This window comes from Cibotium barometz, chromosome 15, assembly GCF_041138505.1.
Source record: "Cibotium barometz isolate CiBa-2024 chromosome 15, ASM4113850v1, whole genome shotgun sequence".
NCBI lineage: Eukaryota > Viridiplantae > Streptophyta > Polypodiopsida > Cyatheales > Cibotiaceae > Cibotium > Cibotium barometz.
Window position 1 is genome coordinate 9,263,879 of NC_141060.1, and position 18,475 is coordinate 9,282,353.

Genomic DNA, 18,475 nt, shown 5'->3' on the forward strand with positions numbered 1-18,475 from the left:
CTTTTGATGGATTGCATGTAACTCCTCTTGGCTCAGGGGGTCATAGTATCTTTTGAATTTACTCCCATTAAGGAATCCAATGGTTTCAACTCCGTCGAGAGTCTCAACTCGGATGGTACCTTGCGGGGTAATTTCACATACTCTATACGGTCCCTTACCAGCATATTTGAGCTTCTTCTTTTCGTTACGCACTCCATACATCAGGACTCTATACGGTCCCTTACCAGCATATTTGAGCTTCTTCTTTTCGTTATGCACTCCATACATCAGGACTTTATCCCTAACCTTGATGTCCTTGTCCTTAGGTGGCGATCAAACCATTTTTTCCTTCTATTCTTCTCCACAAGGGCATTGTACACAGCTAATTGTCTTTCTTTGTTTAGCCGCTCCAGGATATATAGACGCTCTATTAAGGGATTACCATCCCAACCCTCTTGAGTAGCAACATGAAGACTAGGAATGATAAATTCCCACGGCATGACTGCTTCTTGGCCATATACCATTTTGAATGGTGTGCAATTAATAGCCACTTTGTACGCAGTACGATAGGCCCATAAAGCTGTCGTAAGCTTTAGATCCCAATCCGTGCAATGAGCTTCAACTATCTTTGTCAAAACAGAGATTAAGGTCTTGTTGGTACTCTCAGCTTGGCCATTCGCTTGCGGATAGGAGTAGATTTATGATGGGATATCATTAAATTTGTTGTGAGCTCCTTAATCACTTCATTTATAAAATGCGTACCATTGTCGCTCACAAGTTCAAAAGGACAACCGAAGCATGTGATTATATTTTCAAAGAGAAACTTGGCTGTTGTCCTTGCATCTGCCTTACGTGTCGCTTTCGCTTCAGCCCATTTGGTCATATAGTCAGTGGCCACAATAATATAGCGAGATTGTGTGTTTCGGGCCGTTGGGCTAATTGGACCTACAAAGTCTAAACTCCACTTTTCAAATGGTTGGTTTACTTTGATTGGATGTAGGGGCATCTGATCCTTCCGCTGGGGTTTCCTGTATCGTTGGCATTCATCGTAACCCTTCACAAAGAGTGATGCATCTTGGAACATAGTGGGCCACCAATACCCTGATTGTAAGATCTTTCACGCAGTTAAGTCTCCTGAGAAGTGACCACCGGCTACGCCCATATGTGCCTCTTGCAAAATGTATAGATACTCATCCTCTTGGGCACAACGCCTAAGAACGTCATCCTTTCCTCTTTTATAAAGAGTCCCGGCTATCAGGCAATAGGATTCGCATTCTTTGATCAGCTTTCGAGCTAGATCTTTACGAAGCTCCTTGGGTGGAAAGCCATAAACCAAAAAGTTAACAATCTTCTCACTCCATTCAGGCATTGTCTCCACCATGAACAGGGAAGTGTCAGGTAAGTCATCATCAACTCCCGTAGGAGCCCCACCATTAGGTATGTGAGATAAATGATCAGCCATAACATGTTTTTTGCCAGGTCTCACAACAACAGTGAAATCAAACTCAAGAAGAATCAATAGCCATCGTGTGATTCTTCCTGTGGAGCATGGTTTGTTTACCAGATACAATAATGATTGATGATCCAGAAAACAAACTTGGTGGCAAGGAGGTAATAACAAAATTTCCTTACTGCATATATCATTGCCAACCCTTCTCGCTCCGTAGTGGTGTAGTTCATCTCAGCATCATTCAACTGGCGCGACTGGCAAAGCTAATGGGGTAGTCTAGTTTGTGTTCTCGAGGTTGAGTTAACACACACCCAATAGCAAAGTTTGATGCATCAATATGCACATGGAAGATTAAATCCCAGTTAGGCATTCGCAAGATTGGAGCACTCGCCAAGGCCTTCTTTAATAGCTCATAGGCACGGTCACATTCTTCGGTGCAAATAAACTCGATGAGAAGCTTATACAATGGTCGAGCTATCTCGGCGAAGAATAGAATAAATCTTCGATAATAACCAACGTGGCCCATAAAGCGTTGGACTCCCTTATAGTTGGTGGGTGGGGGCAATTCCAGAATGACCTTGATTTTACTCTCATCAGTGGAAATCCCATTTTTGGACACTATATACCCTAAGATAACTCCGTGTTTAACCCAGAATTGGCATTTGAAAGGATTCAATGAGATGCGATATAATCTACACCTTTCCATTCTATTATATGAATATATTGCCGGTTACTATGAGCTAGGAACTATGGAAAAGGCCCCTGAGTGAATAGGTGGTGAGCGTTCTAGTTGCCAATGATGCCATAAGTATACCAATGAATGAATGACTGAAAATAAGGATTCAACCAGAGACTTTGAGGATTGTCATCAGTGACATAATGGTTTCATTAAAGGATTGTTTTAAAGTTAGCTGATGCTAAGAAAAAGGCAATTTCATATTGGGTGTGTAAGTGGTGTGACTAGTTTTATGTTTGCATGAACTTCCGGCTAGGGGGCCTTAGAACTCTTTTCCTTGGTACCCGGGAAGACAAAACCTAACCAAATTCTTAATTGGATCCCATCACTATAGTGGTTGGGCGGTTGGCTAACCCATGGGACTGGATGGGGTTAGGCTGGACTGATGGATCCGTAAATCGAGATTTAATTTCTATTATTACGATAGATGAAGTAAATCTCGGATAGTAATTGTTCTATGGATAGGAATCAACGGCTGTGCCTCTTGATGGGGAAAAAAGCGTTGATCCCAATGATCCAAGTGCAAGTTTCTTCCTTGATTTGACCAAGTACCGTTAGAGGTGCAGTCAGATTAGTTTGATCAGTAATGATCTTGACTACGTTAGAGTAAAGAGTTATCCTGGTGGAATCGCCCGTGCTTTCCAGGTAAAGGAAGTTTTTCCGGTTTTGACCGACGGATTAGTCTCTTGTCCAGATATCCGTGGGCGAGGTCCCGAGTGTGAGACCCCTACCCGCACACGATGTGCTACTTCCCCTGCTAGTACCCGAATCCATTGCGCGGTGGAGACAGGGATCTCACAGGTTAGTTGCCTTTTGTGTGGTCACATGCTTTATAACATGTATTCCAGATATTGGGGTACAATGGATGCATTAACCCTTACTTGCTATTGCTCTGCTCTATTCGTTCTAATCCATCCTTCTGCAGATTTTTCATACATGCCTTTTTGGGATATGGCTAATTACTATCCTGTTGTGATTGGTGACATTATGAGCTCTGTATATGGGCTGGTATTGTAGTGCTGATGTTCTACTGTGGAAAGAATCCTCGATATTTTTGGTACACTATGGGCTAGGCTGCTAACTGGTAGTCACTTATCTGTTGTCAATATACAGGTTTATAAGTTATACTATATGATGGGAATTAACCTGAGTATAGTGATGCCGTTACTGGTATGGTATGATATGGTTCCTGCAAGCATGATTTTGTGGTAGGTGGGCACTTGCTTTGATGCATGTACTCCATATATGGATTGAGATACAATGGATGCTCCATTTTGTCTAGTGCTCTGCCAGTTGTAATCCATCCCTTTTGCTAGATTTATCATCCATGGTTTTTTGCTATATTGCTTACCTATTTTGTAGAGAATGTTCTATAGTCTGGGCATACTCTGGCATTGTCGTGCTTTTGATCTGATTTGGTTGGATTTCTGATAATGTTGGTACAACTTGTACATGACTGCTACTATGTAGTCATCGACCTGTTTTCAATATATAGGGGTATTCTAGTATGCTATAATATAATCTGTAAATTAACATGTAGAATGAACCATTTAATGAATCTGTTAAGCCTATGAAAAAATTACGTAACTCATCTGGACAGCATTCGAGTTTATATGTTTCAACAGTATTAGAGTTGCATACTGGTTTGACATACTCTGAGTGGATGGTGAAAAGTTTCAAATTGCTTATGGTATATAATCTGTAATGAATGTATCTGGTAGGTAAAAACCGGAACTGCAATTTTTTAGGGATCTGCACCAATCTTGTCTAAGTGCAGAACTAATTTTAGACTGCTTGTGGCCAGATTAAGGCTTTGGTTAATATTAAAATATTACAAATGTTAGAATATTCATGAATAATTGATGGGCTTACAAACTTTGTAGAATATCTGACAATGATATTCTGGATAAATTTCATAATGATTCAAATGTTAACTTTAAAAAATCCTATTTGTGGGACATCTATAACACGTGGTTGGGCTTTACGACACCTGTAATATGCACAGGGACTAACATTTCTGTTGTTGCTTGTGTATGGATGCAGGTAACAGAGCTCACCTTTTCAAATAGGATGTTTTTGGGTTGATGTTGCTGCTGGACAGTAAAGCCTATGGGTAATTTTGTTCTTTTGAAACATTGTTTCTTCACTTGAAAATCTTGTATAATTTCAATGAAATAATACAGTTTTTCCCATTTACTTGTCAGAGTTGTTTTGGTCTTCTGACGTTTTGTCAGCTGTGTATAATTATGTATTTTAATTTAGGCAAAACACACACACACACACACACACACACACACACACACACACACACACACACACACACACACACAAGCAATACCTTGGTCCAATTCTCTTAGAGGTAGACATTGAATTTACCTGATGCAAACTCTCCACCTTGGTTTGAAAGAAACTTCTTCAATTTATTTCTCATCTCATTCTTGACTAACTTATTCTATGATTTAAAGTTTCCAAATCAATCTACCTTATCCCAAAGAAAATACACCCATGTCTTCCTACTAAAGTTATTGATCATAAAATAAAAAAAGGGAATAACCACCCAATGTAGTGATAGTAGGCATCTTAACAATAAAGATTGTAATGTATAAAGACTTAACTCTATTGTTATTGCTCTATTTTAAAATAGGATTACTTCCATTTTTTTCGAAGCTTCACATGCATCTGGCATCTCTAAAAATTTTAGTAGATGCTCTACAAACCTAGACTTTTATATGTCTTTCAAGACCACATAACTTAAAAGTGCCCAAATCTCTAGTACCATAACCTAATATAGCTACTAGTCTACATCGTTAGCTTGAGCAAAAAGCCTACCAGTTCATACAAAATGTTATGCTTTGTACCTTTTCCCATGACACTATTGCTAACATTTAAGATTATTACACTAGCTAATCAAAGTGAACCATTACGAGAGAGAATATTGATATTTGGTAGATGACATTTGAATAAAATTTTAGTATCACCATTACTTGACAACACAAAGATATAGTACATGTGTCTGTTGTAGGGCATTCACATAATTCCTAACTACTATAATTGCTACTAGGATGGACAACCCCCTACTGAAAAATAGGGACCTATACCAATCCTTTTGATTGGTCATGTATCAAAATGATCCATTATCAATGATCCAAAAACCAATCCTTTTGGTTGGTCATGTGTCAAAATGCACCATTGTCAGGTACTGTAGAATGCTATGTCTTTTTATAGATCACTTCAATTGTTGCTACAAAGAGATCTAATTCCACTTCAACAACGTTCTTGGCTCCTTCTTTTTGATGGGCGGATTCAAGATGATATTCTTCTCATCTATCCCCCATTGTTTGCATTTTACTTGCATGTAGTTAGGCTTGTCATAGTAGAATCGTTTCACTATGAGAAACCCCTACCCCTCTTTCTATGGAGTGAAAGCACACTAAGGGTAGAGCGACTCTGTTAACTAGTGTGGTTAACATAACCAAAGATGCTCACCAAAATGAACATGTTTCCTTGCCCAAAAGAGAGAGTGAGGAGAAGAGAAAGAACACTATATGATTTAAAGAGGGAATTAGCTAGTGCACCTATTGTGATACCATGAAATTGGGATCTCATGTTCCCATGTGCATATCAATGCATCAAACTTCACAATTGGGTGTGTTCTGGCATAGCCAAGGGAGAATAAATAACCCTATCTAATTTTTTGTAGTCGACAACTTAATGAAGCTGAGCAAAGGACTAGCCATGGTGTATGCAATGAAAAAGTAAAGGCACTACAATACCCGTTGGTTGTTACTATTGATGGAGTTTGACTTTACTAGCATAATATTAGGACCACAAGTCAAGAATACCTTACGGCGGGGAACCTACCATTGGTGTTGATGAATGAACTGCAGATGCTTCTCTATTCAAATTAGATATGGAACCAGAGTAGAGTGAAGAAATCTTCAAGTATCTTGTCTATAGATTTCCCCGTAGGATAGGCCATTGAACAAGGATAGGATGCGGTGTCTTTTATTAAGTTGACAACACCTTACCAGTTATAGTTAGCTTAATTGTATAAGCTAGGTAAAGATCACATGCTTAGATGGTGTATTCGAGAGATTGAATTTCTGACTATTTTAGAGGAAGCACATAGTGGAATCGTTGGGTGGATATTTTATAAGCGATGTAACTGCTCACTATAAAGTTGATGGTGACTTTTATTAAGTTGACAGCACCTTACCAGTTATAGTTGGCTCAATTGTATAAGTTAGGCAAATATCACATGCTTAGATGGTGGAGATTGAATTCCTAACTATTTTAGAGTAAGCACATAGTAGAATCGTTGGGTGGGATATTTTGCAGGCAAGGTAACTGCTCAAAAAATCTTGCAAAGCAGGGTTATGATGGTGGCCAACTATGTTTGTGATACCATGGAATTTGTCAAACACCTTGACGAATACTAATGTTTTGACATTCCTCACATGGATAAGATAGAATGCCTTTGGTTCCCATCATCATGCAATAATATTTTAATAAATGGGGAATATATTACGTTGGATCTATTAGCCCAACTGCACGACAAATGTAAGCCCAATGTATAATTGTTTTGTCACTAACTATTTCACAAAGTGGGCAAAAGAAAAATCCACACGAAAGGTGGATGCTCGTATAATTGCTAAATTCTTATACGATCATATTATATCAAGGTTGCATGTTCCCTACTAGAGCTGATGAGGGATAATTGTTCCCATTTTATCAATGAGGTCATTGAACATTTGTTGATTAAGTTTCTGGTGGTTCACTAAAAGGCATTACCATACTACCCTCGAGATAATGGGTAGGTAGAAAGTACTAAAGTCCTTTGTGGTATCTTGACCAAACTATAGAAGCTAGTCGTTAACGATCTGGTGGTTCACTAAAAGGCATTACCATACTACCCTCGAGATAATGGGTAGGTAGAAAGTACTAAAGTCCTTTGTGGTATCTTGACCAAACTATAGAAGCTAGTCGTTAACGATTGGGAGCATAAGCTAACAGTAGGCAATGTGGGCTCATATGACTTCCTATAAGGTAGCTACAAGATAAATTTATTTTTGGTTCACCTCTATGGGATCGAGGTAGTGATGTCTATGGAAAATGTTGTGCCCCCCAGTTTGAGGATGATAGTAGAAGAATGTCTCAAGGAGAATTCTCTAGCTAAGAGGTTGATTGAATTGGAAAAGCTTGATGAGACTAGAGTAATTGCTCTATATGGGATGATAGTGGTGAAGCTGAGGTGCAAAAAATGATGGTTTGATCAAAACTTTAAATCTAAAGTGCTATAGGAAGGAGACCTAGTATTTATGTATGAAGTCGGTTCTTCCAAGAGGAAAAAATTAAAGTATCAAGGGCTAGGGCTATGTAGAGTCGTAGAGCTCACCTCTCTCAAGGAGCAACTCGCATCGAGACGATCAATGGAGTTGAGATGTAGGGCTACATAAATGGTAGTAAACTCAAAAAATACTATGGACCCTAAAACCAAGACATGTTGGAATAGTCACGCAAAAAGAAACACGAAAATATAAAACAAGAAAGACTTAAGAAGAGGCTAAGGAAAGGGCAGCAAAGCCAAAAAAAAAGGACTAACACTCCAAATAAACATGGCTACTCTAACACCTTGATAGAAGAAAAAGATATTGAGATAGAGCCTGATCGGCTCAAAGTTAGACACTCACAACTTACTCTCATATGAAACATGGGTGAAGCTGAAAAAGCCAGAGTAGGACTCAACATTAGTCAAAGTTAAAAGTGTTTATGCAAGAACAATAGGGGTCTTGGAAGTTTAAAGGTTAATGTGTCACCAAAAATAACCCTTGGCAATGTAATATTTTGTTCATGCCTATAGGTGCCTTGGAAAAGGAAATGCTACTTGGGCGAAGTTGGATCTTAGTAGTAAGACACAATCCCTCTTTGTTCCAATTGAGTCTAGTCTTATCTCCTTGCTCTCTTATGTCTATGGTGAGAGAGAGAGAGAGAGAGAGAGAGAGAGAGAGAGAGAGAGAGAGAGAGAGAGATATTGACAAAGCAAGCAATGCATGTGTGCAAGAACAATAGGGGTCTTGGAAGTTTAAAGGTTAATGTGTCACCAAAAATAACCCTTGGCAATGTAATATTTTGTTCATGCCTATAGGTGCCTTGGAAAAGGAAATGCTACTTGGGCGAAGTTGGATCTTAGTAGTAAGACACAATCCCTCTTTGTTCCAATTGAGTCTAGTCTTATCTCCTTGCTCTCTTATGTCTATGGTGAGAGAGAGAGAGAGAGAGAGAGAGAGAGAGAGTTATTGACAAAGCAAGCAATGCATGTGCCTGCGCATCTCTTCCATCCCACTTTGTTTGTTCTTGCATAGGAGGTATGCTATGCTTGGTAATGCACCATGTGAAACAATCGAGTCCATGTTTGTAGATGTGTCTTTTGCATCATGTTCATTAGAGGAACCAAGAAATTTCTCAGTGTTATGGATCACCCTAACCCCCCTTGAAACATATCCAACAAGAGATTACATGGTGAACCGCAATTGTCGTGAGTATCGCTTTCCCTTTCAAGAGGAAGACATAGTCTTTACAGAAGAGTTAGTTGAGATAGATTGGTACGAACTATAGGCTTGAGATAGCATGTGAGAAATTTGATAATTCCCTTACAAGATTAAAACAGTCTGTCAAAACCTCATTCGGTGGAATGCTCTTCTCTCATAATAAATCCAGCATCACATTGGCACTTGCACCTTTAATGGCTCAACTTGAGTTATATAAGGACATAACGAACTACATAAAATAGGACTGTCACGATTCGCAAGTTTCCAAATAGCCCTCATTAAGAATTGTTAGAGTGCCAAGTGTGCTAGTGTTCGCAGTGGGGTACCCTTGAAAAAGCTAAGACCCAAACAGAGGATGAAAGTGAATGGGAATATTAAACAGAAATAGGATCTGAAGCTGAAACAATAACCGAAACACCCATGGTTCCTTTGGAAGATTCTATCATGGTATGGTTAGATTTTCCTATAGGCAATGATGTTTAGCGCAAACGTGCATTGATTAGCCCTTAAGCTAGTCATAACATCGTGAGACAATAGACACTTGGGTGTCATTGGGACAACCTAAACTCATCCCTGCAGGCAATAGTCTTGCAAGAGGAGCCAATGGACAAAACATTGAAGTTCTAGGTTACTTTAGATACACTACTCAAACAATCAATGGCGATATGGAATTTACATTCCATGTGACCCTAGATTCCCTTGAGTATGATGTCATCCTTGGCAGAACTTGGATAAGTGAATCGTTGTATTCACTAGATGAATCCATGCAAACAGTCACCTTGAACACTCCTGAGGCATTGTACAATTGCTATTTTACGGGAGGAAGAAACCTTGCAAGAGCTGGGACTTCCAACATATCTTACTGAAAAGATCCCTAGGATTTTGGTTGGATTGGAAATTGCAAATAAAATCACCACAGCTCAAGCATAGCTTTATCCAACACGAGAACACAATCTCATGACCCTTGAGCTATGGGATTTGTTAGGTCAACCAACACTCACGGCACATCCTGAAAGGATTATCTTTATACAAGACTTGAACATGCCATTGTTGAAGGCATAGCTCTCTTAGGATGAATGTTGCTAAGTCGGATATGTAGTAAGTTGGATATGTGCTAAGTCGGATATTTAGTAAGTCGGTAAGTTGGAATTATAAGGTGGTATTTCTTGGGATCTTGGAAGTTACGATATGTAACGGTTATTCAAGAATAACGTTTTAGGAAAAGAGTAACATTTTTTGAGCAAGGTAGAAAAGAAGGGGAAGCAATGTAATGAGGAGAAGAGAGGAGAATGAAGCAATTTTTTAGGGTTTATCTCTCTTGTGTGACTTTGCTCTGTCGAATTTCTGTCTGCATATTCAGTTTCTGCTGTGTCTGAATTTCTGTTTTTGCCTATTCAACATGTTTCTTGTGGAGAAATTGTATCTGCTTAATTGCTTGGCTGTGTAACCATTAAACACTGGCGATTCACGGTGGTTTCAACCATAATGGTAGGATGGAGCCTACAATAGGAGCAAGCAAAGCAAGTGTTGCAGATTCAGGCACTGCTGCAGATTCAGAAGGCAAAATCAGATTCAAGAGACGAAATCAGATTCAGAAGGCGAAATCAGATTTAAGAGGCGAAATCAGATTCAGAAGGCAAAATCAGATTCAGAAGGTGAAATCAGATTCAGGAGGCGAAATCAGATTCAGGAGGCGAAATCAGATTCAGGAGGCAAAATCTGATTCAGACATAATCAGGCTGTGCAGAAGATTGAAGAAGAATCAGTTTGTCTATTTTTAAGAAAGGGTGTAATTCGAATGACGCTGCTCGGAACCTGCAGGTGGAGCAGAATCAAAATCTACAAGTGCAGCAAAATTAGAATTTGTAGGTGCAGCAAAATCAAAATCTGCATATCCTTGGATGGGATGGTGGAATTCCTCATTCAAAGTGCTACTTCACATTGGAGGTTGACGTGTTCCAAGTAAGCCATCATTCAGAGTTTGCATAATAAACACCTCAAATTCTGATTTTAGAAAGTTTTTAGCAATGTTTGAGCACCTATTTGTCATGAGTGGGGTGGATCTCGGTATAGCACCGCAGCTCTCCATTCCAAGCATATATATGGGCTCTATTTGGTGTGATGCGTTGAATATGAGAGCTCACATAGCTATCTAATTTCTAACTTCAAATATGGGTAAAAAGAAGAAAAAGAAGTGTTTGATTTGCATGAGTCATGAATGCTCATACATATGTGAGCCATGTTTAAAAGGAGATCAATGCATGAAATTTTTCATGGTTGGTTTGAGCGCCAAACTTCACAAAATCATTTCAAAGTTCAAATATGCATCCAAAAATGGGTCTTGTGAGAAGATGGAGAGAGCTAGAGAGAAGCTAGAAGCCTTTTGGACTTCTCAAATTCAAAATACTCTCTTTGCACTGAAATCTGATTTGATTCCATTTTTGAAAATTCAGATGCAAAAACATTGCTCATGCACATGATTTCATCATCATCTTGGTTGTTGGGATGCGTGTGGTGAAGAATTTTCCCATTTGGTTGAATGCCTGATGTTGGCTTGGGGGTATCTATGGGTTCTTGGGGGCATCTTTGGCTCACTCCCACTTGTACTCCCTTTCCCTCAATCATCAACACTCCCATTGGGTATCCCCACTCATCATCGTCACATCACTTGATTCCCTCTCAAACTCATCTTCATAACTCTCATGCAATGTTTTTTGCAAGTTTCCTTCACCTATAGTGCTACAAGGTGAAGGGTAGGTCTCAAATGGTGCCCAAGATCATGAAGATGGGGCTAAAAATCAGCAAAATTCAGATCAAGGTAGTCACCTTGAATGCCAAAATTTTCCAATTTCATGCAAAACAAATGAAAAAAAAGCTAACATGTTTGATGTTGATTCTTTGCAACATTCTATTCCAACTCTCATGGCTGAAAATGACTTTGAAAGTGATCCCATGGATCGAAATGGGGATTCTCTGATAGTTGAGGTGGATCAAAACCAATTTTCCACGCTCTCTAATCCATGTTTTAGCATTCAAAAGAATTTTTACAACAAGCAGGTGCAAATCTCATTCAAAGAGGCTGCTGTGTCAGATTCTTGGTATGACCAATTATTGACATTTTTGACTGAAGGCATTATTCCAGGTGAGTTCACTCTGCAGATCAGAGTACAACTAACCTCTTCATTCATTAACTAGATTTTCTTATTTCCTTCGGATGCCTCTAATTTCCTCAACATTTGAGAGAATAGAGTAGCCAAAAACTTGAGTGTTAATTTGGATCTCTTTTCAAGGTCCGCTATTTAAAAAGGTATCTTTACCACTATAGTATTTGTGCAACTTGGTCAGTTCTTAGCAAAGGAGGTCATTGCATCTATCTTGGAGCTAGTTGCCAAGACTTGAGCAATGGTTGAGTTTTCCAAATTGTAGTAGACAAGTATCGCCTACAATTCTCATGGGTAGGGTGGTGCTCTTGGTGGTGATGTGATTAGTTGACATAAGAGGTTCTTGTGTAACTCTCAAATTGGTTTTACAATTAGGTTCTTGTAGGAACAAATTATGAGAAATGGAAGGGTGGAACAAGTTCTTATAGCCCTTAACCCATTCTGAGAGTGGGTTCTTGTGGAAATCAACTTGATTTGCAACCAGGGTATTATTATTAGCTAAGATACTTTTAAAGAAAGAAAGCTCATGAGAAAGCTCATTTGGAAAACTTCTAGCCATGGTTGTTTAAATTTGCCAGCGTGATTGATAGAGAGAAAGCTCATTTGGACAACTTCTAGCCATGGTCTTTTTTATTGCTCAGTGTGATTGATAGAGATAAATCTCATTTGGAAAACTTGTAGACATACACTCGGCTTTTACGGTCTTGCTAACAAGAATGAAATATACTTGCTCTTTTAACTTGTCCACAAGAGTCCATATGGATTGATATAGTAGGCAATTGAAGTTGCAACCGCCTTCTAACTTATCAAGGAAACTCCACTCTTCAAGTCAATGATGTGACTAGCATGCGGAGCCTTCCCACTTATCAATGTGACTAGCATAAAGAGCCTTCCCTCTTATCAAGGATGTCATCAATAATTGGATTTGGGAAACTTAACGCTATAGTTTGTGACTCCTATGCTATCACAAGCACGTAGGTGCATACAATATCTAGAGAGATCATGTAAATATGCCTTTCTAACAACCCATCTTTTGCAATCTCACCAAGTAACTCAAATCCCTTTTCTTCATGGCTTCAACAAACTTGACTAACAGTCAAGAGACTACAACCAAGACAAAATCTTTACCCCTTCAATTTCAAAATGTACTTCATCACCCTTGTCTCTAACCCCCTATACTATCATTTACCCTTGAAGGCGTAAAATTATGAAAGAACTTCTAGAAAGACTCATTTCACTCGGCTTTTACGGTCTTGCTAACAAGAATGAAATATACTTGCTCTTTTAACTTGTCCTTAAGAGTCTATATGGCTTGATATAGTAGGCAATTGAAGTTGCAACCGCCTTCTAACTTATCAAGGAAACTTATCCACTCTTCAAGTGTGACTAGCATGCGGATCCTTCCCACTTATCAATGTGACTAGCATAAAGAGCCTTCCCTCTTATCAAGGATGTCATCAATAATTGGATTTGGGAGTCCACATTACAACGTACCTTCTCTCTCTCTCTCTCTCTCTCTCTCTCTCTCTCTCTCTCTCTCTCTCTCTCTGTGCTTGTTGAGATGGCATCATCTTGATTTGGCTTACTAACTCAAAGTTTTGGCTTACTAACTCAAAGATGGAATCTCAGTTCGGAATACACAATCTAGGTTCATTTCATAGTTAGAAAGGGAGGTCCCTCCTTTCTATGGAAAGATTGTTTCTAATGCCGATCTCTCTCTCTTTCTAGGTACCCATGTGGTGCGAACAATAAACATTCTAATAAACTAATGATTCCATCATGGGTGGTATGATATGAAATTAATTGGGGGGGGATGTAGAAAACACCTTATACTAAATAATATGAAGCTTCAAAAATATAATAATCTTCCTAGAGAAAAAATAGCAAAATGACGGTCTCCCATTTGAATCAAGCATTCTTTTCCCTCCCTCCTCGTATAGAAGAAAATGTTATGTGTATTAAAGATATAAATAATGTACACAACAAAACTTTCATATAAAAGCCTTAAAATATTAGAATTTTCCTAGAGAAGCCTAAATTAAAATTAGAAAATGAGAGTCTTCCTATATAAATCAAGTGTTTGCCCTCCCTCCTATGAGCTAGTAGTTTCCTTAGAAAAAGGAAGCTTTTGTGAAGCCTTCCAAATCTCCTAGGAGCTAGGATTTTAGTCTCATAGATCATACCCAACATATGGTTTACTCATGGATATTCCCCATTAATTTATAAGCTTAACATTATTTAGTATAAGGTCTTTTCTCCACCCCCACCATCAATTTTATATCATACCAACCATGATGGAATCATCAGTTTATTAGAATGCTTGTTCAATAAATGATGTTTACTGCATGGGCATCTAGAAAGAGAAATAGATCGCATTAGAAACAGCCTTTCAATAGAGAGAATGGAACTCCCTTTTTGACTATGAAATGAAGCTCGGACGTGTATTTTGGTTTTTTGGTGAGTGAGACTCCATCTTTGAGTTAGTAAGCTAAATAAAGATGCCATCTCAAGCATGACTAAACTTATTCTTGATAGTGTAAGTTTTTTCATGAAAGTTTTGTCGTGTACTTTTCCTCGGAGAGAATCTCAAATCAAGTCAAGACATAGGCCTATTTACAAATGCTGAAGAGAGAGAGAAACAAAAAAGGTACGTCATCGACAAACCCCTCCCTACCCAAAAATAAAATTTTTATTGTACCACCCTATCAAAGTTAAGGTAAACATGACTTCATGTTTGAGAAATCTCTCACAAAGAGTGGTGCAAGCCATAACAAGGCCAATTTAACAATACTCAAGAGAAAGAAAATAGATAATACAAATTTCTACAAATGACCCAAAGGATCTATGAGACTAAAATATGTTACATATGATCCATGAGTAAACTATATGTTGGGTATGATCTATGAGACTAAAATCCTAGCTCCTAAGAGATTTGGAAGGCTTCATAACATCTTCCTTTTCCTAAGGAAACTCCTAGCTCATAGGAGGGAGGGCGAACACTGATTTAAATAGGAAGACTCTCATTTTCTAGTTTTAATTTAGGCTTCTCTAGGAAAATTCTAATATTTTAAGCTTTTATATGAAAGTTTTATTGTGTACATTATTTATATCTTTAATACACATTACATTTTCTTCTATACTAGGAGGGAGGGAAAAGAATGCTTGATTCAAATAGGAGACCGTCATTTTGCTATTTTTTTGTCTAGGAATATTGTTATATTTTTGAAGCTTCATATTATTTAGTATAAGGTGTTTTCTCCATCCCCACCCGTTAATTTCATATCATACCACCCATGATGGAATCATCAGTTTATTAGAATGTTTATTCAATAAATGATGTTCTCACCACATGGGGGTACCTAGAAAGAGAGAGAGATCGGCATTAGAAACAATCTTTCCATAGAAAGGAGGGACCTCCCTTTGTAACTATGAAATGAACCTAGATTGTGTATTCTGGACTGGGATTCCATCTTTGAGTTAGTAAGCCAAGACCTTGAGTTAGTAAGCAAAATCAACATGATGCCATCTCAACAGCATGATGCTAAGAGAGAGAGAGAGAGAGAGAGAGAGAGAGAGAGAGAGAGAGAGAGAGAGAGAGAGAGAGAGAGAGAGAGAGAGAGAGAGAGAGAGCTCTCCAGACCTTTACTCCCTCTCCCTCTGCCAATCTGACCTTAATATTAGTGAGGAACTAACCTGGGGAGATTTAGCGCATTAATCAAGAAAAATACTACAAGATACATTGACCCCACCATAATAATGGGAATATTTCATGAGGATATAGAATTAAAGGATCCAAAGCCTATCTATCACTACTTCCTTCATCCAATAGTGCTAAATTTGAGATCTTGGTGTAGAGTCATATTGCTTTCTACTAACTTTCATGTGGTTATAGAATTAAAGTATCTAAAGGCTATCCATCACTACTCCAAAAGGCTTTCTACTTTGATGATAGGGGAGGGAACTTTATGTTATGGGAAAATATGGCTAAGCAGACAAATCTTTCAAATCCAAAAGCACACAAATCTTGCAGTTTCGAAAGCATGCAAATCCAAACTTAGTTTATCTACTAGAAATCAGAATTATGGTATACATTGTAAACTACTACTATAAGATATTGTGGATAAGTACCATGTAGAACAAAGAGGAGGTTATGAATAAATGGTAATTACATAATTGATTGTTACAACATCTAGCAAACTTGGAAAACACACTTCCTAGAGGTATCAAAATTAGTAGCTATGTACAAAAGAATGCCATAAATATTCTGAATGGATCCCCTATACATGCCAATAAGAAGAAATTATCTAAGAAATTATCTAAGAAAGATTTTACAGCAGCTGATAAGAAAGGGACTCCCACGATTGTTTCAAATTTCAATACACATTACGTTTTCTTATACCTTCAGTACTACACATTATGTTTTCTTATATGATTTGTCGTGAAGAGAATCTCAAAATCAAGTTTAAACATAGGTCTATTTATCAATGCTCAAGAGATCATATATGAATGTATCCAAAAGCACACAAATCTTGCAGTTCCGAAAGCACGCAAATCCCAACTTAGTTTATCTACTAGAAATCAGAATTATGGTATACATCGTAAACTACTACTATAAGATATTGTGGATAAGTACCATGTAGAACAAAGAGGAGGTTATGAATAAATGGTAATTACATAATTGATTGTTACAACATCTAGCAAACTTGGAAAACACACTTCCTAGAGGTATCAAAATTAGTAGCTATGTACAAAAGAATGCCATAAATATTCTGAATGGATCCCCTATACATGCTAATAAGAAGAAATTATCTAAGAAAGATTTTACAGCAGCTGATAAGAAAGGGACTCCCACGATTGTTTCAAATTTCAATACACATTACGTTTTCTTATACCTTCAGTACTACACATTATGTTTTCTTATATGATTTGTCGTGAAGAGAATCTCAAAATCAAGTTTAAACATAGGTCTATTTATCAATGCTCAAGAGATCATATATGAATGTCTAAAAAATAGTTAAAGGGTCTATGTGAGACTAAAATATTTCACATATGATCGTTAGGTATGATCCACCATGAGGCTAAAATCCTAGCTCCTAGGAGTTTTGGAAGACTTATAATGGCTTCTTTTCCTTTCTCCATAATCAATTTAGTATAAGGTCTTTCCTATATCCCCCTTTAATTAAAAGCTTAATATTATTTAGTATAAGGTCTTTTCTCCACCCCCCATCAATTTTATATTGTACCAACCATGATGGAATCATCAGTTTATTAGAATGCTTGTTAATAAATGATGTTTACCGCATGGGCATCTAGAAAGAGAAATAGATCGGCATTAGAAACAACCTTTCAATAGAGAGAATGGAACCCCCTTTTTGACTATGAAATGAAGCTCAAACATGGATTTTGGTTTTTTGTTGAGTGAGATTCCATCTTTGAGTTAGTAAGCTAAATCAAGATGCCATCTCAAGCATGACTAAAGTTATTCTTGACAGTGTAAGTTTTTGCATGAAAGTTTTGTCGTGTACTTTTCCTCGGAGAGAATCTCAAAATCAAGTGAAGACATAGGCCTATTTATAAATGCTGAAGAGAGAGAGAAAAACAAAAAAGGTACGTGGTCATCGGACAAACCCCTCCCTACCCAAAAATCAAATTTATATTGTACCACCCTATCAAAGTTAAAGTAAACATCACTTCATGTTTGAGCAATCTCTCAGAAAGAGTGGTGCAACAAGGCCAATTTAAGAATACTCAAGAGAGAAAAAGATAATACAAATTTCTACAAATGACCCAAAGGATGTATGAGACAAAAATATGTTACATATGATCCATGAGTAAACCATATGTTGGGTATAATCTATGAGACTAAAATCCTAGATCCTAGGATATTTGGAAGGCTTAAGAATATCTTCCTTTTCCTAAGGAAACTCCTAGCTCGTAGGAGGGAGGGCCAACACTTGATTTAAATAGGAAGACTCCCATTTTCTAGTTTTAATTTAGGCTTCTCTAGGAAAATTCTAATATTTTAAGGCTTTTATATGAAAGTTTTGTTGTGTACATTATTTATATCTTTAATACACATTACATTTTCTTCTATACTAGGAGAGAGGGAAAATAATTCTTGATTCAAATGGGACACCGTCATTTTGCTATTTTTTCTCTTGGAATATTATTATATTTTTGAAGCTTCATATTATTTAGTATTAGGTGTTTTCTCCACCCCCCCCATTAATTTCATATCATACCACCCATGATGGAATCATCAATTTATTAGAATTTTTATTCAATAAATGATGTTCTTACCACATGGGTACCTATAGAAAGAGAGAGAGATCGACATTAGAAACAATCTTTCCATGAAAAGGTTTCCATGATTATAATGAGAATCATTCAATTAATCTAGGATGATTAATCATAGAATATGGTAGGAAATCCTCTTTTCATATTATGAATGAAAATGATTTATGTGTTTATTTTTCAAAAATTTTACCATAGCTCGGCTACTATTACTGATAATTCTCAATAAATTTGAAAGAATAAAGTTTAGTATTATTCATGTGATTATAATAACCACCACTAATTGGATCATTATCCAATTAGTTAT